This window comes from Moschus berezovskii, chromosome X (assembly GCF_049115385.1).
Source record: "Moschus berezovskii isolate FMDL1 chromosome X, NW_MosBer_1.0, whole genome shotgun sequence".
NCBI lineage: Eukaryota > Metazoa > Chordata > Mammalia > Artiodactyla > Moschidae > Moschus > Moschus berezovskii.
Genome location: NC_142488.1, coordinates 74,516,152 through 74,534,970, shown reverse-complemented (window position 1 = coordinate 74,534,970; position 18,819 = coordinate 74,516,152).

The following is an 18,819-nucleotide window of genomic DNA, read 5'->3' as shown; positions in this document are numbered from 1 at the left end:
CCTTGATATATTGATTATTTAGGATTGTTAATTTTAACTTATTTGTCAATTCCCCAAATTTCCGTCTGTTATTGATTTCTACTTTAATTTATTTGCAGTCAGAGAATATACTTTACATTAAATACTTTTCAATTTTATTAAGGCTCATTTTATTTCCTATCAGACAATATTGTCTATCCTGGAGAATGTCATGTGAACTTCACAAAAAATGTGTATTCTGCTGTTGTTGAGTGTTGTGTTCTATAAATACATTAGGTTAAGTTTGTTAGTAGTATTGCTTATATCTTCTATAACCTTGTTGACCTTCTGCTTAGTTTTACTATCCATTATTGAAAATGAGTATACTGAGTTAAATAGTATTCCTCCAAAATGCATACCTATCCAAAACCTGTGAATATGACCTTATTGGAAAGAGCATCTTTGTAAATATTATCACGTAAAAATGAGATTATACTGGATTAAGGTGGGTTCTAAATCCAGTTTTTGGCTGATGTCCTTGTAAGAAGACAGATATTTAAACAGAGAAACAGACACAGAGGAGAAATTCATGTGAAGATGGAGGCAAAATTGGGCTGATACACTAAAGCCAAATAATGTCAAGGATTGCTGGCACCTACCAGAATCTAGGAGAGAGACAAGGAAGAGATTATCTCTCAGAGCCTCCAGAAGGAACCAAACTTGTCAACACCTTGATTTCTAACTTCTAGTCTATAAAACTAGGAGAGAATACATTTTCATTGTTCTAAGACAACAAGTTTGTAGTATTTTGTTACAGCAGCTCTAAGAAATTAATTAAATGGGTGCTGAAGTCCCAAGTATTACTGTTGATTTATTCAGTTCTCTCTTAAATTCTGTCAGTTTTTGTTTCATGCATTTTGGAACTATATTTAATTACATGCATATGTTTATGATTGTTAAATCATTTTAAAGGCCACTCTTTGTCTCTAGAAATAGCTGTTTCTTTAATGTCTATCAGTTTGACATTATTACAGCCACAGCAGCTCTCTTATGGTGGTTGTTTTCTTTTACTTTTCTATCTTTTTGCTTTCAATCTACTTATGTCTTTGAGTATAGTGTGTGTTTCCTATAGACAATGTACAGTAGGATCATGATTGTTGTTTTTTTAATCCATGGATTTCTTTTTATTTTATAATGTAATTATTGTATTGGTTTTGCCATACATTGACATGAATCTGCCCCGGGTGTTCATGATTGGAATATTTAATCCATTCATGTTTAAGGTCATTATTAATATGACTGGACTCATTTCTACCATTTTGTTTTTTGCTTCTATATGTCTCATGTCTTTGCACTTTAAGAATGTCCTACTGCCTCCATCTGTCTCTGTTGAGGAGTCAGCTGTTAGTCTTATTGGAGTTCTTGTATGAAATGTCATTTTCTTCTTATCCTTTTCAAGATTTTTACTTTGTTTTTCAAAAATTTCATAATTGGGTCTCTGGTTGAAAATCTTGAATTTATTCTACTTCAGTTCATAGAAGTTGTAAGATATGTATATTAAAGTTTTCATCAATTTAGGAAGTTTTCCACCATTACTTCTTTTAAAGACATATATACTTAATGATGTCCCACACATCTCTATGTCTCTGTTCATTTTTAAATTTTTTATTCCCTGTTCTTCAGATTTCATAATCTTTATTGATTTATTTTCAAGGCCACTGATTCTTTCCTTTTTCAGCCCAAATCTACTTACTGCCAAGGTCCTCTAGTGAATTTTTTATTTTGATAATTTTTTGCTTCAATTTCAAATTTCCACTTCATAGTTTTTTATACATTTCCAATGATATTCTCTATCACTGTCACCATACTTTCCTTTAATTATACAACCATGGCTTACTTTAGCTTTTAGATTTAATTAGGTGCCATTTGTTTATTTCTGTTTTTATTTCCATGACCTTAGGAGATAGATACAAAAAAAATATTGCTGCAACTTATATCAAAGAGTGGCCTGCCTAAGTTTCCTCTAGGAGTTTTATGATTTCTGGCCTGACCTTTAAGCCTTTAATCCATTTTGGGTTTAATTTTGTTTATGGTGTTAGAAAATGCTCTAATTTCATTCTTTTACATGCAACTGTCCAGTTTTTCCAGAACCATTTGTTAAAGAGACTGTCTTTTTTTTTTCCCATTGCATAGTCTTGCCTTCTTTGTCATTAGATTAGATGGTTAGATATCATCACCAACTCAATGGACATGAATCTGAGCAAACTCTTGGATATGGTGAGGTAAAAGGAAGCCTGGCATGCTGCAGTTCATGGGATCACAAAGAATGAGACATGACTTAGCAACTGAACAACAACAACAACAATTGACCATAAGTATGTGGCTTTATTTCTGGGCTTTCTAGTCTGTTCCACCTATCTATATATCTGTTTTTTTGCCAATACTATACTGGTTTGATGATTGTAGCTTTGTAGTACAGTCTGAAGTCAGGGAGCCAGATTTCTTCAGCATCATTTTTCTTTCTTAAGATTGCTTCGGCTCTTTGAGGTCTTTTTTATTCCCATACAAATTGTGATTATTTTGGTTCTAGTTCTGTGAAAAATGCCATTGATAATTTGACAGGGATTGCACTGAATCTAAAGGTGTTCTTGGGTGGTATGGTCATTTTAACAATATTGATTCTAACACAGTATTATCTTTTCATTTGTTTGTGTCATCTTCAGTTTTGTTCATTAATGTCTTATAGTTGTCTTTGTACATGTCTTTTCCTCCTTAGTTAGACTTATTCCTTGGTACTTTATTCTTATGTTATTATAAATGGAACGTGATCACTGACCTAGAGCCAGACATCTTGGACTGTGAAGTCAAGTGGGCCTTAGAAAGCATCACTACGAACAAAGCTAGTGGAGGTGATGGAATTCCAGTTGAGCTATTTCAAGTCTTGAAAGATGATGCTGTGAAAGTGCTGCACTCAATATGCCAGCAGATTTGGAAAACTCAGTGCTGGCCACAGGACTGGAAGAGGTCAGTCTTCATTCCAATCACAAAGAAAGGCAATGCCAAAGAATGCTCAAACTACCGCACAATTGCACTCATCTCACACGCTAGTAAAGTCATGCTCAAAATTCTCCAAGCCAGGCTTCAGCAGTATGTAAACCGTGAACTCCCAGATGTTCAAGCAGGTTTTAGAAAAGGCAGAGGCACCAGAGATCAAATTGCCAACATCCGCTGGATCATGGAGAAAGCAAGAGAGTTTCAGAAAAACATCTATTTCTGCTTCATTGACTATGCCAAGGCCTTTGACTGTGTGGATCACAATAAACTGTGGAACATTCTGAAAGAGATGGGAATCCCAGACCACCTGACCTGCCACTTGAGAAACCTGTATGCAGGTCAGGAAGCAACAGTTAGAACTGGACATGGAACAACAGACTGGTTCCAAATAGGAAAAGGTGTACGTCAAGGTTGTATATTGTCACCTTGCTTATTTAACTTATATGCAGAGTACATCATGAGGAACGCTGGGCTGGAAGAAGCACAAGCTGGAATCAAGATTGCTGGGAGAAATATCAATAACCTCAGATATGCAGATGACACCACCCTTATGGCAGAAAGTGAAGAGGAACTCAAAAGCCTCTTGATGAAAGTGAAAGAGGAGAGTGAAAAGGTTGGCTTGAAGCTCAACATTCAGAAAACAAAGATCATGGCATCTGGTCCCATCACTTCATGGGAAATAGATGGAAAAACAGTGGAAACAGTGTCAGACTTTATATTTTTTGGCTCCAAAAACACTGCAGATGCTGATTGCAGCCAGGAAATTAAAAGACGCTTACTCCTTGGAAGGAAAGTTATGACCAACCTTGATAATATATTAAAAAGCAGAGACATTACTTTGTCAACCAAGGTCCGTCTAGTCAAGGCTATGGTTTTTCCAGTGGTCATGTATGGATGTGAGAGTTGGACTGTGAAGAAAGATGAGTGCCAAAGAATTGATGCTTTTGAAATGTGGTGCTGGAGAAGACTCTTGAGAGTCCCTTATACTGCAAGGAGATCTAACCAGTCCATTCTAAGGGAGATCAATCGTGGGTGTTCATTGGAAGGACTGATGCTAAAGCTGAAACTGCAATACTTTGGCCACCTCAGGCGACGAGTTGACTCACTGGAAAAGACTCTGATGCTGGGAAAGGTTGGGGGCGGAAGGAGAAGGGGACGACGGAGAATGAGATGGCTGGATGGCATCACCGACTCTGTGGACATGAGTTTGAGTGACCTCCGGGAGTTGGTGATGGACAGGGAGGCCTGGCATGCTGTGGTTCATGGGGTCGCGGAGAGTCGGACACGACTGAGCGACTGAACTGAACTGAACTGAACTGATTGTTTTCTTGATTTCTCTTTGTGATAGTTCATTGTTAGTGTTTAGAAATGCAGCAGATTTCTGTATGTTAATGTTGAATCCTGTAACTTTACTGAATTCATTGATGAGGTCTAATAGCTTTTTGGTAGCATCCTTAGGATTTTCTATGTACAGTATCATGTCATCTGCAAATAGTGCCATTTTTCCTTTTTCTTTTCCACTTTGGGTTCATATTATTTCTTTTTCTTCTCTGACTGTTATGGCTATGACTTCCAAAACTATTTTGAATAAAAATGCAAGAGTGATCATCCTTGTCTGAACATTGAACATTTCAGATAATATATTGCATTGATTCTGTATAAGTATCCCCCACAAGGGTTGTTGTTTTTCACTTGATTGTTGGCTTATTTGTTTAGTGACTTGGCTGAACTAACTCTGCAAAGTCTAGAGGAGACAGTAGGTGTCACTCACCTGATAAGCCCAGTGTAGCAGCTCTCCTATGACACAGAGGTACTCATTCTACACCAGTTATCCCACTGGGAACCTATCTATATATTGGAATTTGAAGGTGAGAGGATGGGCATTGTGTGGATGCCACCATCTTTTAGATGTTGACCTTCTATACTACAAAGCTGTAAAAAAATGGAATCATCTATTGTTCACCAGCTTTGGAAACTACTCAGAATATCTCTTCCATTCCAGAAATCTGGGAGAGATAGGAATTTATATTCTGTTGCCAAGTTCTCTTAAATAATTCCTCTACAGGGTAGAGTTATGGAGGAACAGGTGGAGTCTCTCAGATGCCACAACCTCCAACTATTCCTGAAATATTGCATTGATTTTGTTGAATACATGTTCCTCATATTTTTGTAAGTCTTTTGTCATTCTTCAGAGATTATAAATTATTTTCTTTACTAATGTTGACTGACTTAAGATGTGTCTCTCCAGAATATAGTTTTCTTCAAGCTTCTCATGCCATCATTCGTGAGTCCCAACTCTGCATATACTTAGAACTTCCCAAATCTGTAAATTTTCAACAGTAAAACATTGTTGAAAAACTTCCCCAGATTTGGGAAGTTCTCAGACATTATTTCTTTAAATAAACTTTCTGCCTCCTTCATCCTCTCTCTCTTCTCCTTCTGGGACACAATTAATCTGCAGATTGTTTCTTTTTATGGTATGCCATAATTCCCATAGGCTTTCTTCATTCTTTCTCATTCTTTTCTCTTTGTTCTCTCCTGGGTAAGTTCAAAAGTCCTGTCTTCTACTTCACAGATTCTTCAGCCTGACCCATTCTTAATGTTGATGCTTGCTATTGTATTTTTCACATCATTCATTGTATTCTTTATCTCCAAAATTTCAGTTTTTATAATGATTTATATCTATCTCTGAAGCCTCTTATTTTCTTCATGTATAGTTCTGATTTTGTTGAATTATCTTTCACTATTTCTTTTAGGTCATTGAACTTGGTTAGAATAGCTATTTTTTTAATTGAATAAATCATAAATCTCTATATTTTGGGGTCTGGTTAACAGAGAATTATTGTGTTCTTTTGGTTGTATCAGGTTTCCTTCATTTTTTTAATGTTCCTTGAGTTCTTGCCCTGCTACCTTTGCACCTGAAGTAGCAGTCACCTCCTCCGTCTTTACTGACTCACTTCCAAGAAAGAAATACCTTTCATCAGCTCTTCTAGGGATTCTCAGGCTTTCTCAGATATTTTCTCTGGATACATCTCCAAACAGCTTGCTTCTTCTTGCAGCAGAATTTTTAAGCTTGTATGCCTCCTTTCCATCCTGCAAAGCCAACCAAAGTTCTGACAGCCTCCTTTTAACTCTACTGAGGATGGTGCTAAATACTCAAATTTTTGCTCTCTCCCAGGATCACGGATTTGGGCAGAATTTCTGCATGTATTCATTGCCAAAAGCTCACTCTCACTGTTGAATAAACTGTCCAGCGAATTTTCCACGGATTGTAGAGTGTGTGGGTGAGACACATGTAGCTCTCATAGTGTCCATGGGACAGTTGTCAGAATCCACAAGTGAGGCATTTCCTAGTCGCTCAATGGGAGGTCTTAAAACAGAGTCCATGATGTGTTTAGTAGAAATCTGTGTCCCTTTGAAATGTTCAATTCTGAAACCTGACTGCTCTTCTCCCAACTACTCAATATCCCCTAGTCATGCAGTAGTAGTTTAGCAGTTTAGTAGACTTAGTAGTTTAGATGGGGCATGAGAGAAATGGACTTCTCTGACAGAACACAGAACTTTCACAGAGCTGAGGAAACCAGGTACCCACTCACATTCTCTCACATTTTCCTATAGGAGAAATAATAGGCTAAGATTAGTGCTCTTGGCACTGAGTTGTATTGCCTAGGGGGAGGGGTAATATAGTCAAACTGTTTCTCTTATCCTCTCCAATGTACCTTATCTCCATTTTTATGCACCTATGGTGTGTTTTAACTTCTCTGCTGTATTCTTGAACTTCCACAAAAGCTCTTTCACCCATGGGCAATTTTTAAATCAGAGTTTTCTTAAAGGGATATCTATTCTCCTGTCTTTATTGCTGCATTATTCATAGTAGCTGGAACATGGAAACAATCAAATAATCTAATTGACCATCAGTGGATGGATGGACAAATACACACACACACACACACACACACACACACATATGCTGAGCTTAGTCACTCAGTCACGTCTGACTCTTCACAACCTCATGGACTGTAGCCCACCAGGCTTCTGTGTCAATGGGATGTCCCAGGCAAGAATACTGGATTGGGTTTCCACTTCTCCATATATATATATATATATATATATATATATATATTACACACACAATGGATTTCCCAAGTGGCTCAATGGAAAATAATCTGCCTGCCAATGTAGAAGTAGTAGAACATGCAAGTTCTAATATAAAGACAAATATTATATTATCTCTTATATGTGGAATCTAAAATAGTCCAATTCATAGAAGCAGAGAATAGAATGGTAGTTGCCAGGGGATAGGCGGTAGAGAAAATGGGGAAATGTTAGTCAAGGGGTGCAAAGTTTCAATTATGTAAGATAAATAAATTGTAGACATCTAGAATATAGCACTGTGGCTATAGTTAACAATACTGTTTTGTATATTTGTAATTTTCCAAGAAGGTAGACCTCAAGTGTTTTCATCACACAATAGTAATTATGTAAAGAGATGGGTATGTTAATTAACTTGACTATGGTGGTTATTTCACAATGTATACATATATCGAATCATCAAGTTATACACATTAAATATATTCAATTAAACCTCAGTAAAGCTGGGGAGAGGGATTGATACTATTAAAAAGTACAGACTCTGAAATCACATGGTATGTCTGCTTAAATCTTAGTTTCACCACATCCTGGCTATGTGACTTTAGGCAAGTCACTCAATTTCTTTGTGCCCATGTCTTCATATGTAAAAGCGGAGACAATAATGGTACCTATTTCACAGAGTAGTTACAAGAAATTTAATGAGAAAACACATGGCATGGTATTTCATTATGTGGTTAAAAAAAACCCTAATACACTTCATTAACTATTCTATATATTAATAAAGGTTAGTAACCAGAGTTTCAAGCATTTTCTTCTCCCATCTTTACACTCAATTTAGAGACCAAAATCAGTGAAAAGGGAGAGAAAATCCAACAAAGGAATGGAATGAAGTTCACATTATCCACATTTCACTAATTGGATTTTCATTCAATTGTTTGCCAGACCACCTTACCTTAGTTTGTGCACTAACTACATACCATAGTATGTACTAGATACCATAAATAGGTCAATATCCTTGTATCATTCCCTTTCCTTTGAAGGCAGATTGTGTTCTCAGCAGCAAAATGGAAACTGCTTCTTACACTTCAATACTATGTCAGCAGCAAAATTGAAAGTATTTTTTATCACTTGCACTGCTGTCAGAAGAAAAAAACCAGAAAGTGAAGAACATACCTGTATGTTCTGCTTCACTTTCATCTCAGCTCTCAGAGCTTCATTCATCAATATTTTATTTACACATGAATATCTCATTTTTACACTATTTCTATCCCCACTGCCAGATAGCTGTGTTGTTTGCATAGTGTTCATCAAAGAGAATGAGAAAAATACATAAACAGCTATATAATATTGGCATTTGAGTGGGGCTCAGATAGCCACATTTTCTAGTGTGAATCTCCCATGAATAATGGGTCAGACTGAAGCAAACATTTGTTCCCCTTGGAAGAAATACTGGGCAATGACTAAACAAACAAGCAACTTGATTCAAAAACTTGTGGACCAGATTTTAAGCTTTTCTATTAAAAATTTTAAAACTTTCAATTCTTTGCTCATGTGAAGTTTTTTCAAATGAGACATATTCTGATGCTCTATATTGTCCACTTTAAATAACCAAAGGCATGAAGTTGTTACCACTTCTAACAAGAGTTTAATAGATCTCCTGACTGGGGCATTATTCTTAATATTCATTCTAAAAGTGTCTTACAGTAGAAAAAATCATGGCAATTTTGAATAAATTTAGCTATTTCATTTTTAGTCATAATGAATTTGTTTTAAAATGTTATTTTAGATTGTCACAGAGCACCTGATTTGAACTCCCTGCATTGTACAGGAAATTTACTGCCTATCTAATTTTACATATCATAGTTGTTGCAGTCCTTTAATGGATCGAAACCTGGTGGTCCGGAGTTGACAATAAGAAAGCTAAAGAAAGAAAGAGAGAGAGAGAAAGAAAGACACTGGGACCCAAGCTCTGATGGAGCAAGGGTGCTTTATTAGCAGAAATGCAGGCTTATATATCTTTAGTAAGAAGATTACTCAGCTATTACACAGGATGAAATTTTATCAATAACGACAATATGGATAGTCTAATACATACAAGGTCGCTGACACTGAAAAGAGTCACTGCATGTCTCATCCTATGACCTCAGTCTGGAGAACTGCATGCAGTTCTACTCATTCTTGGAATAGGAACTGATAAGGAACAGAGAATCCTTGAGAAATAGAAAACAGCATGCAGGAATCCTCCTGTTAAATGTTCCCTGACACATAATGTATATGTTTCAATGCTACTCTCTCAATTCATCCCACCCTCTCCTTCCCTTACTGTGTCCACAAATCTGTTCTCTATGTCTGTGTCTCCACTGCTACCCTGCATTTAGGTTCATCGATATCCTCCAATTAAAAACAAATAGATTTTTTAAAATGTTATATTAGAAAAACTGGATAGCAGCAGGTAAGAGCTGCAAACAAGAAGGCCTGAGTTAGAATCTCAGCTCTGCCACCTACCAGTTGTGAAAACTTGGGCAAGTACTTTAACTTTTCTAAGGCTCATTTTGTTCAGTTGTAAGTGGGAACAACAACTACAACAGTGATGAACACGTTACATATTTTTAAGATATTCATTAGGAAAATTAAAAAATAGAAGTCATTATCAGTATAGTGTCTAGCATAAAGACTAAATAAATGGTAGTATTTTTTTTGTGTGTGATAGGATCAAATTCTGAGATAACTGAGGTTTTTTTCTTTACTTCATTTTTCTGCTTTCATGAGACCCTTTACCTACTGAATTGTTGGTTTTTAAAGCATCTGGAGACATTTTTCACTTAAAAGAATGAGAACACATAAGGACTCAAAGAGAAAAAGTCATTTCAGTTTCTAAGTAGACTTTTTTTTTTTAATTTTTGGGAGAGATAATAGCTATGAAAGTCAAGGCACTTCTGAATCACAAAAGTTAAGCTTTCTGAGAAGGAAGAGCTATTTAGTTTGTTTTAGTCTCAAAAGCTTAATTTTGAATTGAGAATCTAAGAGCTTTTTCAGCCTAAAGAACTATTGTAAAAGTTTATTATAAAGTATGTGTTTATACGATAATATAATAAAATATATAGCTATGGTTCTCACAGTATGGTCCCTAGACAAGGTATCAACATCACTTGGGGGCTTGTTAGAAGTACAAAACCTTGGGCCTCAACTCACACCGACTGAATCAGAAACTCTGTGATGAGGCCCAGCACCGTGTTTTAACAAGCTCTCCAAGTGATTCCTATGCATGCTGAAGTTTGGGATACACTTGCATAGAGTAATAACACAGATTGGGAAAGCATCCATGATGAAGTTATAACTAGCTTTCTCACTTAAAAATAACCAAAGCCAACTGCAAGGAGCAAAGAGAGAATTAGGATGCTGTGATAAAATATCACAGACTGTGTGGCTTAAACAAGAGACATTCATTTTCTCATAATTCTAGAAGCTGGAAAGTCTAAAATCAAGGTTCCAGCAAAGTTCAGTTTCTTACGGGGACCATCTGCCAGGTTTGTAGACAGCTGTACTGTTCTCACATGGTCTTCCCTTCACTTGCAAGAGAGGGGAAAATGTGAACTCTCTGGTATCTCTTCTTATGGGCCTAAGGTTTTGTACTTCACTAATTCTATTGGATCAGGGCCTCAGCATCATGCCTTCATTTAACCTTAATTATCTCCATAAAAACTCCATGTTCAAATAAAATCACATTCATATGTTGGAGCGTCAACATATGAACTGGGAATGGGGACACAAATATTAATCCATAACAATTCAGTTCAGTCGCTCAGTTGTGTCCAATGGACCGCACCACGCCAGGATTCCCTGTAAATCATAAACTCCCGAAGCTTGCTCAAACTCATGTCCATTTAGTTGGTAATGCCATCCAACCACCTCATCCTCTGTCATCCCCTTCTCCTCCTGCCTTCAATCTTTCCCAGCATCAGGGTCTTTTCCAACAAGTCAGTTCTTTGCATCAGGTGGCCAAAGTATTGGAGTTTCAGCTTCAGCATCAGTCCTTCCAATGAATATTCAGTATTGATTTCCTTTAGGACTGACAGATTTGATCTCCTTGCAGTCCAAGGGACTCTCAAGCGTCTTCTGCAAAACCACAGTTCAAAAGCATAAATTCTTCGCTGCTCAGTTTTCTATAGTTGGACTATAAGCCCAACTCTCACATCCATACATGACTACTGGAAAAACCAGAGCTTTGACTAGACAGAGCTTTGTCTGCAAAGTAATGTCTCTGCTTTTTAATATGCTGTCTAGGTTGCTCACAGCTTTTCTTCCAAGGAGCAAGAGTCTTTTAATTTCATGGTTGCAGTCATCATCTGCAGTGATTTTGGAGTAAAAAAAAAAAAAAATTAAGTCTGTGTCTTCTAGACCATTCAGGTGTGACCTAAACCAAATCCCTTATGATTATACAGCGGAAGTGACAGATTCAAGAGGTTAGATCTGGTAGACAGAGTGCCTGAAGAACTATGGACAGAGGTTCATGACATTGTACAGGAGACAGTGATCAAGACAATCCCCAAGAAAAAGAAATGCAAAAAGGCAAAATGGTTGTCTGAGAAGGCTTTACAAATAGCTGTGAAAAGAAGGGAAACAAAAGGCAAAGGAGAAAAGGAAACATAGACCCATTTGAATGCAGAGTTCCAAAGAATAGCAAGGAGAGATAAGAATGTCTTCCTCAGTTATCATTGCAAAGAAATAGACAAAAACAATATAATGGGAAAGACTAGAGATTCCTTCAAGAAAATTAGAGATACCAAAGAAATATTTCATGCAAAGATAGATAAAATAAAGGACAGAAATAGTATGGACCTAACAGAAGCAGAAGATATTAAGAAGAGGAGTCAAGAACACACATACCTGAATATATGGTTGAAAATCATCAACTAGTAGATTAGTTTTGTTACTAGTAATAGTGCTAGCAACAGCAAGAATAGTCCCCTCAATATAAAGGTGAAAAGTACTGGGCTTCACAAGCAACTGAAATACATGCCACATGAATATACAGTGGCAATCATTCATCATTTTTGTCAAGAGGATAACACAACTTGAACATGCTATTAAAAATGTTTTCTCTCAGTTTTGCTTCCATCTAGGATGTTATCAGCAATTTCAGTGTTGCACTTCAGATTTTAAGTCTTTCAGGCACTACTGGATGCATATACCTGACATTACAAACATATTTATGACTTACAGTTCATATTTTTATGTGTATACATATATACACATATAAATAATTTATGTGCCTGTGAGTGTTCAGTTGCTCAGTCGTGTCCGACTTGTCACAACCCCATGGGCTATAGCCAGCTAGGCTCCTCTCTACATGGGCTTTTCCAGGCAAAAATACTGGAGTGGGTTGCCATTTCCTCCTCCAGGGAATCTTCCTGACCCAGGGATCGAAACCACATCTCCTGTGTCTCCTGCCTTGACAGGCAGATTCTTTACCAATGAACCACCTTTAAATCCCCCCAAAGTTCTTCCTGACCAGGAATTGAACCCGGACCGTGGCAGTAAAAGCACAGAATCCTAGTTACTAGATCACCAAAGAAAGTCATATAATGCAATGATTTCTAAGCAATGTTTTGTCACTAATAACAATAGGTTTGAGTTTTCCAATAATACAAAATCCATCCATGTTCTTTAGGATTAACCTGTCTCCTTCCAAAGTCTTCTGAAACTTACCAATCCTTTGAAACTCTGGGTTTGACGTGATCTTCAACTTAACTTTTAGCCACAGTTCTAAGTCACTACAGACTTGATTGGTCTCTACCCACCTATACCTTATTGGCAAACCAATAATAAACTTGGGAGTGAAAATTCAATTAGCATACTGGATTTTCATATTAAGAACCAATTCTTAAAAGTTTATTTGGAAATTAATTCATACTTAAAGGTAAGCAAAAAATAAAACAAAGAAACCTGGACACAATTTAATCAGATGTTTCTGTTGTTAATATTTTATCCCTTTTGGTTTGTATTTGTGTACTCTCCCAACAGGGAGAGAGAGAATTGATAGATATTGATATACACAGATAATTTCATAATATTTTTAAAACTATACAAGAGCAAGTTTATTCATCTTCATCCTAAAATATGATACATACTTTTATCTAGTGCATCTTTCATATTCCACTTTTGTCAGTTGGTCCAAAAGAATCCTTTAGAGAGCATTGCTCTCCTCCAACTGAGGAGGATCTAGATTAGTATATGGTATCACATACTGTTGTCATATCTTGTTAGGTTTCTGTAATCTAGAACAGTTTCAGAGCCTTTCTTTGCCCTTTACTCATTGAATCAAGTAAGGTGTTGCCTGATTTTTCGCTGGTATAATTACTGTTTTTTTTTTTTTTTCTCCTTTTCAGCTATTGAGCAGTCTATGAAGAGTCACTTTTGTGCTGTGCTGCACTTAGTTGCTCAGTCGTGTCTGACTCTTTGTGACCCCAAGGACTGCAGCCCGCCAGGCTTCTCTAGCCATGGGGATTCTCCAGGCAAGAATACTGGAGTGGGTTGTTATGCCCTCCTTGAGGGGATCGTCCATACCCAGGGATCGAACACAGGTCTCCCGCATTGCAGACATATTCTTTATGGTCTGAGCCACCAGGGAAGGCCAAGAATACTGGACTGGGTAGCCTATCCCTTATCCAGGGGATCTTCCAAACCCAGGAATCAAACTGGGGTCTCCTACATTGCAGGCAGATTCTGTACCAGCTGAGTCACCAGGGAAGCCCAAAGAGTCACTTTAAGGCCATGCAAATATCCTCCTCCTTATTATAAGTCCTCTCAAGATCCAGCCTCCATCAATGATTCTTGCATAAGCCAAACTTTACTATGATTGTTGCAAAATGATTTTTCAACTCCAGTACTCCCTCTTACAATTGTCAGCTAACCCTCAGAATTCTACATTAAGAAAGAGCCTTTATCCCACTTTAATTTATATATTTACCTATTATTATCAATGTGGACTTATGAATTTTTATTTTTATCAATGGTTTACTTAATTATTTTGGTGCTCATATTTTCTCAGATTAGGCCATGGGAAGTCTTTTCAAGCATCCTTGTGACATACTCCAATAAAACCAAAACATTATTATTACATTTTTGGTATAATGAGATGTACCAGGTTTGTCTTGTGTCTACCTTATCATAGCCCTGGGATTAGGCATTTCTCCAAATATCTCTGAGAAAGGTTTCTTTGTTGCTGTGGTTATTGTGTTACATGTTTTGAGAAAGTTAAGGTCTCAGGATTTAGCAGTTATATTGTCAATCTGTTTTTTCCCATCTTTTAACATTTTAATGACATTTCAAGAAGAATGAGTTGCTCTAACTTGGAAATTCCCCGCTAAGAACTCTTCTTGCTATCTTACATAAACCTGAATTAGCACCACCTCTAATTTGTGGGGACAAGGTTGTGTGTGTCAAGAGAGACAAAGTATCTATTTCATTTTAAAATTTGAGTACCTGTAAAGTTTTGTGTATACATGCCTACTGAATATATTTAAGCGCATATATATTCACCAACATATAATGAAAGAATACAGAAGCTAAATTAGGCTATTTCCTGTTTTCTCCAAATTGTGAGGGATGAGTTTTATTTAAATCCTTAGGAGAAAAGACAAGACAAAGGCAAGTGAAAGAGTGTAATTTTCAATGTTTAAAAATCTTTTTTGGTGCAATCTTACATAAAGAGATAAACGGAAAGCTAGATGTTTTGTGGTGTTGGCTGTGGCTCCAGATGTGTTGTGAATCACCATACTGGAAGAGAAAGACTAGCTACAAGCCAAAGGTCTAGACAAATAAAAATTCTGTATGAAGCGATTTAGTTATAACAAGCTCTTTTTCCTGAAGCAATCTAATAGAAGGCGAGGACGGCTGCATATCACTTCTGAAAAGGCAGAACAACTGTGATTTGGTTGATGAAGTGCCCTAACCATAGCATTTCTGGCTCCAAGAATAGTCCATGCTAACTATAGCTATCTTTTCTGAAGCTGTGAGAGGCTGAGAAAATGAATATGAGCTCTTTGCTGCATTGAGATGAGGAAGTTCCATTTCCAGGGAATCATATTTCTCTGTCTTAGAAGAGAATAGCCAGGCTACTCAGAAAGCAATGAAAAACAGGAGGTTTGAAAGTTGCATGCACATTGACGTGTGCTCTGGCTACAGCCAGCCCTCTCTAATCTCGGGGAGGAGTGCAGTGTCATTTACAGGAAATTAAAATATCAAAGGATGAATTTAGCTATGTAGTAGAGAATGTGCTTCAGTCAAAATAAAATTGCCATCTGGCTAAGAATATCTTCATTATTAATTCACCCCTCCCCCTCCTTTCTCTTGCTTTTTGGAAAAGGACATTTTATGTAAAACAATGCAAGATGATATTCACAGGAAAAAAACATGCAACATTTGATAGTGTTATTTCTTCTGGTCCCAGCAACTGCCTTTGACCTATGAGAGACAGTAATATCTCTCAAAATAATTTCAAACCCAAGAAATTATACCTTGTGCAAACCAAATCGAAGAAATAACTTCAGAATTAGATAGATCACATTGTGGCTTTGCAATCATGGAAATGTAGTAGCTGGTTCTCTTGCAGTTCTACATGAGAAGCGTGTTCTCTGTTAACTTCCAAAATAAATGTTTTTGTTCTGGACAAGAAATCTTCACCTTTATCATTGTCTTCCTCTCAGCATTAATTAAGCAACCATGTTCTATCTAGGATTTGCTTAAGAAATGACTTAGTAGAAAGCAAGTCCCTCATAGTAGGATTTATGGACACCTATCATATGAAATATCATATGACATTTCATAACTACAGACTGTGCTTCTTGGCCCTATATATGGTATTTTCAACTACTTGCTGAACACTTCCATTTGGATGTTCCTCAGCCACCTGATGCAAAGAGCCAACTCATTGGAAAAGACCCTGATGCTGGGGGAAAGATTGGAGGCAGGAGGAGAAGGGAGCAACAGAGGATGTGTTGGTTGGATGACATCATCTATTCAATGGATATTTGTTTGAACAAACTCCAGGAGATAGTGAAGGACAGGAAAACCTGACATGCTACAGTCCATGGGGCCACAAAGAGTCAGATATGACTTAGCTACTGTACAACAACAACAACAACAACAACAAACATGTCATCTGCAAACAGAGTTTTACTTCTTTTTCAACCTGGATTCCTTTTATTTCTTTTTCTTCTCTGATTGCTGTGGCTAGAACTTCCAAAATTCTGTTGAATAATAGTGCTGAGAGTGGGGAATTTTGTCTTGTTCCTGATCTTAGAGAAAGATGATTTTAGCTTTTCACCACTGAAAATAAGTTTTAACATAAAATCTGGTTCACAATTTGGAAGGCTGTATAGTGTCACTTTGCTTATTTAACATATGCAGAGTACATCATGCAAAGTGTGGGACTGGATGAATCACAAACTGGGATCAAGATTGCTGGGAGAAATGTCAATAACCTCAGATATGAAGATGACACCACCCTTATGGCAGAAAGAGAAGACGAACTAAAGAGTCTCTTGACAAGGGTGAAAGAAGAATGTGAAAAATCTAGCTTAAAACTCAACATTCAAAAAATGGAATTGGAAGGACTGATGCTAAAGCTGAAGCTCCAATGCTTTGGCCACCGTATGCAAGGAGCCAAAACATTGGAAAAGACCCTGAGGCTGGGAAAGATTGAAGGCAAAAGGAGAAGGGGGCTGCAGAGGATAAGATGGTTAGATAGCATTACTGACTCAATGGACATGAGTTTGAGCAAACTCCAAGAGATGGTGAAAGACAGGGAAGTCTAGCATGCTGCAGTCCATGGGGTCGCAAAGATTAGGACACAACTGAGTGACTGAACAACGGCAACAACTTATATTTCACATCCAGTAGGTTAAAAAATGAGCTAGTTTTCCTTGTAGACAAAGCTTAATTATTCTTCTGACTTCCTCCTGGGCTCATAAGCTTCAATATCTTTGTCATTGTTGATTCTTCTTTAAACCTCAAACTGAGTGCACACTTTATGGGGATTATTTTACAGTATCTCTAGCACTCAACTCTTGTTTTCAGTCTTCGTTGCCATCAACTTGGCTCAGGCATTGCCATTCCTCTGTAAATAAACACTCCATTCCTTTCTCCAGGGGATCTTTCCAACCCAGGGATTGAACCTGGGTCTCCTGCATTGCAGGTGGACTTTTTTTTTTTTACCATATGAGCCACCAGGGAAGACCCTATGAATAAATGCTGTTTACAAATGTATGTTTAATAACCATTTACTCTTGTGTCCTAAGAGGCAGGTTCTTGAGCTGATACTCCCTGTCTTTATCTCCCACCAAACTCACAGGAGGCTAAAATATGAAAGTGGGCAGGGTTGGAGCACAGGTGATCCTGGAGCTGATGTCCACTCACTGGTGAGTGAGGTCAAGTACTGGGGTTATTGCCTGCCCATTGGTGAGTGGGGCAAAGTCCTTGGCCCTCTGGTATTTGGGGCTGGGTTCGAGGGTGAAAGAAAGTGAAAGTGAATTTTGCTCAGTAGTGTCTGACTCTTTGTGACCCCATGGACTGTCCATGGAATTCTCCAGGCCAGAATACTGGAGTGGGTAGCCTTTCCCTTCTCCAGGAGATCTTACCAACCCAGGGATTGAACCTAGGTCTCCCGCATTGCAGGTGGATTCTTTACCAGCTGGGCCACAAGGGAAGACCAAGAACACTGGAGTGGGTAGCCTATCCTTTCTCCAGGGGATCTTCCCGACCCAGGAATCAAACCAGGGTCTCCTGCATTGCAGGAGGATTCTTTACCAACTGAACTATCAGGGAAACCCTACTATTGGGGGTGACTGTGGGGTAAAGCAGATGGCCTGCTCATGGGGGTGGGTCATGTCCCACCCAGCTAGCTGTTTGGCTGGGGGCATCCAAGGACTGGTGCTGATTGGTTGGTGGGTGGGACAGGGTCCTAACACTAATAAACTAGAGAGAGAATCCAAAATTGTTCTTACCAGTGCCAGTGTCCTTGTGGTGAGATGAGCTCCCAAATGACTGCTGCCAGTGTGAGTTTCAGTTGTCTCCTACCTCTCCAGGAGGCTCTCAAAGATCAGCAAGTGGGTCTGATTCAGGTAAATCATTGTTTCTATCCTGGATCTCAGAGTGTGTGAGATTTTGTGTGCACCCTTTAAGAACAGAGTCTATTTCTCACAGCTCTCTGGCTGTTCCAAAAGTAAGCTCCACTGGCCTTTAAAACCAAATGCTCTGGGGGTTGTCTTTCCAGTGCAGGACTCCCGGGCTGGGGAGCTTGATGTAGCCCTCATTCTTTGTGAAAATTTCAGCAACTGTAATTATGGGTCATCTAACTAGGGATATGGGTCATGACTATAATATGTTTCTACCTCTCCTAACTGTCTCATTGTGGTTCTTTCTTAATCTTTAGCTATAGATCTTTTCTACTAGTCTTCAGGTCACTACCATGGATAATTGCTCTGCAAATAGTTGCAATTTTGGTGTGTTTGTGGGAGGAGGTGAGTTCAGGGTCTTCCCACTCTACCATTTTGGTCACTTTTCCAAGCGCCAATATTTTAGTCTGAGTTTGAAGGCAGGAAAAATAATGCTGTCCCAGATAAAAGGGAATCAGGCAGGAAGAGTTCCTTCTTTCTCAGCCTCTTTGTTCTATTCAAATCTTCAACTGATTGAGTGAAGCCCACTTATATTGGG